Source organism: Hordeum vulgare, chromosome 5H (genome assembly GCF_904849725.1).
Source record: "Hordeum vulgare subsp. vulgare chromosome 5H, MorexV3_pseudomolecules_assembly, whole genome shotgun sequence".
Taxonomy (NCBI): Eukaryota; Viridiplantae; Streptophyta; class Magnoliopsida; order Poales; family Poaceae; genus Hordeum; species Hordeum vulgare.
Window position 1 is genome coordinate 458,355,675 of NC_058522.1, and position 5,040 is coordinate 458,360,714.

The following is a 5,040-nucleotide window of genomic DNA, read 5'->3' on the forward strand; positions in this document are numbered from 1 at the left end:
CGGTTGGTAAGGATCGGGTTCCCGAGTTGCAAGGCGGGGACCCCTCTTACTTGAGGAACCACCATGATAGTTTCTCGTGAACATCTTTATTTTCTGAATTTTTCAGTGACTCAAAGGAAAAGTGAACAAGGCTCAACAAAACTCATAGCAACTACTCCGACAAGTGCCTAGAGGCCATATCACGCATCAAAACTACTTGGGACCATCTAAAATTAGCATGCAAAGCTCAAGAACAGGGTCACCAAGGCAGCAAAAATACGCGACGTATAAGGCACTAGAGCAAAAACTAATTGGACCAATGGAGGAGTCAGATAACAAGGAGCAATTTCCCCAAAATAATTTGGTGAATGGGGCTTTGCACAAGGAGATCAAAAAACGCAGCAAGAAGAGCAAGAACACGGGTTTGAGCTGCGAAACGATTTTTCTGGAGGTAGGAGAAGGACATGGGAGCTGGAATAAGTTGAGGGGGAACATGTGGGCCCCACAAGCCTGGTAGGCGCGGCCAGGGGGGTGCCCGCGCCTCCAGGGCTTATGGCCCACTCGTGCATCCCCCTGACTAGCTCCCCGTCTCAAAAAAATTCATAAATTCCAGAAAAAATTATACTTGATTTTCAGGACATTTGGAGAAATTTTATTTTCGGGACACTTTTCTACGGGACGCAAAAAGCAGAAAACAGGGAAAACTAAAGCTAAATCTATCATTTTTCTTCTAAGCAACCGAAGGTGAAAGCTTGGAATAGAGGGTTGTGACTCCTCGATTCATCCATCCCATGGTCATCGAAAGAAATCCGTCAATGAGGTTGATCAAGTCTCCTTGACAAACTTTTTTGAATCGCATAAAAAGGAACGGAGAATTTTCAAATAGTCACTAGGTTACCTCAATGGGGATGTACATATCCCCAACAAGCAAATCATACTTCATCTTGACAGTACGTATAGGGCATTCAAAGCTCCCAATAAGAATTGATGAAGTTTTTTCAATAGCATTGATGCAATGTACTCGATATTGTTTCTTCGGAAAGTGCACTGTATGCTCATTACCATTGACATGGAAAGTGACATTGCCTTTGTTGCAATCTATAACAGCCCGTGCAGTGTTTAAAAAGGGTCTTCCAAGGATGACTGCCATGGCATCATCCTCGGGAATATCCAGAATAACAAAGTCCATTAAGATAGTAACGTTAGCAACCACAACAGGCACATCCTCACAAATGCCGATAGGGAAATCAGTTGATTTGTCCGCCATTTGCAGAGAGATTTCAGTGGGTGTCAACTTATCCAGTTCAAGTCTACGAGAAAGAGAGAGAGGCATAACACTAACACCGGCTCCAAGGTCGCATAAAGCAGTTCTAACGTAGTTTCCTTTAATGGAGCAACGTATAGTGGGCACTCCGGGATCACCTAGTTTCTTAGAAGTTACACCCTTGAAGGTATAGTTAGCAAGCATGGTGGAAATCTCAACCTCGGGTATCCTCCTCTTATTAGTCACAATATCCTTCATGTACTTAGCATACGGAGACATTTTGAGCATATCTGTCAAACGCATTTGCAGAAAGACAGGTCTAATCATTTCAACGAATCGCTCAAAATCCTCATCATCCTTTTTCTTGGATGGTTTGGGAGAAAAGGGCATGGGTTTCTGAACCCATGGTTCCCTTTCTTTACCATGCTTCCTAGAAATGAAGTCGTTCTTATCGTATCTCTTATTCTTAGGCCGTGGGTTATCAAGATCAACTGGTTCAATCTCCACATACTTATCATTGCTAGGTTGAGCATCAACATGAACATCACTATCGATATTATCATTAGGCTCATGTTCATCACCAGATTGTGTTTCAGCATCAGAAACAGAGACATCATTTGGATTCTCAGGTGTAACAGCATCAGGGTTGCTAGCATGCAAGTTCCTATCATCTTTCTTTTTCTTTCTAGGATGACTAGGTGCCTCGGTGCTAACTCCTTCAGAATCTTGTTCAATTCTCTTAGGATGACCCTCAGGATACAAAGGTTCCTGGGTAATTCTACCGCCTCTAGTGACGACTCTAACAGAATTGTCATTCAACTCATTGAGCAAGTCATTTTGAGCCTTAAGTACTTGTTCTACTTGAGTAGTAACCATAGAGGCATGTTTACTCAAGAGCTTAAGATCATTGACATTTCTGTCCACACAAGCACTTAAATGACTAAGCATACGAGCATTCTGTTCCAATTCTCTGCTAACATAATCATTGAAACTTTGTTGTTTGGCAACAAAGTTATCAAATTCATCGAGGCATCATCTAGCAGGTTTATCAAAAGGAATATCACTCTCATTGAATCTACGAAGAGAATTTACCTCTACTACATGTATCGGGTTATCAAGACCATGGATCTCTTCGATAGGTGGTAGATTTTTGACATCTTCAGATTTAATGCCTTTCTCTCTCATAGATTTCTTAGCTTCTTGCACATCTTCAGGACTGAGGAATAGAATACCTCTTTTCTTAGGAGTTGGCTTCGGAGGTGGTTCGGGAATAGTCCAAGCATTCTCATTGCACAAGATATTATTCAATAGGATCTCAGCTTGTTCTATGGTTCATACCCTAAAAACACAACCGGCACAACTATCTAGGTGGTCCTTAGAAGCATCGGTTAGTCCATTATAGAAGATATCAAGTATTTCATTCTTCTCAAGAGGGTAATCAGGCAAAGCATTCAGTAGCTGGACAAGCCTCCCCCAAGCTTGTGGGAGACTCTCTTCTTCAACTTGCGCAAAGTTGTATATTTCCTGCAAGGCAGCTTGCTTCGTATGGGCAGGGAAATATTTCTCAGAGAAGTAGTAGATCATATCCCGGGGGCTACGCACACAACCAGGGGCAAGAGAAGTGAACCAAGTATTAGCATCATCCTTTAGCGAGAAAGGAAACAACTTAAGGATATAGTAGTGGCGGATCTTTTCCTCACTCGTGAATAGGGTGGCTATATCGTGCAGTTTGGTAAGATGTGCTACAACAGTTTCAGACTCATAACCGTGAAAAGGATCAGATTCGACCAGAGTGATTAACTCAGGGTCGACAGAGAATTCATAATCCTGATCGGTCACAAAGATAGGCGAAGTAGCAAACTTCGGGTCGTATTTCATCCTAGTGTTCAAAGATTTTTGTTTCCCCTTACGCAGTAACTTCTCAACATCATAGCTACACTTAGAAGCAAGAAAGTCCTCAGCTATCTCTCCCTCCATAACATAACCCTCAGGAATATCAGGAAATTCATATCTAGGAGAACTAGTTCTAATAGGTGAAACAGCAGGTTTTACTTCAATAATCTTAGCAGTTTCAGAAGTATCATCACATCTAGCAGCAACTCTAGCAATTTGTGCATCAAGGAATGCACCTAGTGGCAAAGCAGTATCAAACAAAGCATCATCACAAGCATCATGGATAGTAGAAATAGCATCATCAAGCACAGGTGACACATCAAATTTTCTAGCAGGAGGTGGTGTCGCAAACTTACTCATAACTGAAGGTGAATCAAGTGTAGAGCTAGATGGCAGTTCCTTACCTATCCTCGTAGTTGAGGGCAAGACTTTAGTTCTTGGATCTTTCGGATTCCTCATAGTGATCAGCAGATGTAAATCCCAAGTGACTTAGAGAATAGAGCTAGGCCTCCCCGGCAACGGCGCCAGAAAAAGGTCTTGATAACCCACAAGTATAGGGGATCGCAACGGTTTTCGAGGGTAGAGTATTCAACCCAAATTTGTTGATTCGACACAAGGGGAAGCCAAAGAATATTCTCGAGTATTAGCAGTTGAGTTGTCAATTCAACCACACCTGAAAGAATTAGTATTTGCAGCAAAGTATCAGTAGCAAAGTGGTGTGATAGCAACGATAGCAACGGTAATAGTAGCAGAAGTGACAACAGTAGCAGTAACAGTAGCAGCAGTGATAGCAGTAGCGACAACAATAGCGGCAAAGTAAAGTAGCAAGGACCAGTAGGAAAAACTCGTAGGCATTGGATCGGTGATGGATAATTATGCCAGATGATATTCATCATGCAACAGTTATAACACGGAGAGATATGTAACTAGCTCCAGTTCGTCAATGTAATGTAGGCATGTATTCCGTATGTAGTCATACGTGCTTAGGGAAAAGAACTTGCATGACATGTATTATCCATCCCTCCTGTGGCAGCGGGGTCCTAATGGAAACTACGGGATATTAAGGTTCTCCTTTTAATAGAGAACCGAAACAAAGCATTAGCACTTAGTGAATACATGAACTCCTCATACTATGGTCATTGCCGGGAGTGGTTTCGGCTATTGTCACTTCGGGGTTGCCGGGTCATAACACATAGTAGGTGACTACAACTTGCAAGATAGGATCAATAACACACATATATTGACGAGAACATAATAGCTTCAGATCTGAAATCATGGCACTCGGGCCCTAGTGACAAGCATTAAGCATGGCAAAGTAGTAGCAACATCAATCTCAAAACATAGTGGATACTAGGGGTCAATCCCCATCAAAACTAACTCAATTACATGATAGATCTCATCCAACCCATCACCGTCCAGCAAGCCTATGATGAGATTACTCACGAACGGTGAAGAGCATCATGGAATTGGCGATGAAGGAAGGTTGGTGATCACGATGGCGACGATCTCCCCTCTCCGGAGCCCAGAACGGACTCCAGATCTGCCCTCCAGAGGAAGAACACGTGATGGCGGCGCCTCCGTATCGTAAAACGCGATGAACTCTTCTCCTTGATTTTTTTTCCGGAAGGAAGGGACTAAATAGAGCTGGAGTTGGAGGCGGTGGAGCTCCGTGGGCCCCACAAGCCTGCTAGGCGCGGCCGGGAGGCGCCTGGTGGGCTTGTGGGCTCCACGCTCCACTTCTCCGGTTGATTCTTGCGCTGGTATTTTTTATATATTCCACAAAAAATCCTCGTAGATTTCCAGGTCATTCCGAGAACTTTTATTTCTGCGCAAAAACAACACCATGGCAATTTTGTTGAAAACAGCGTTAGTCTGGGTTAGTTCCATTCAAATCATGCAAATTA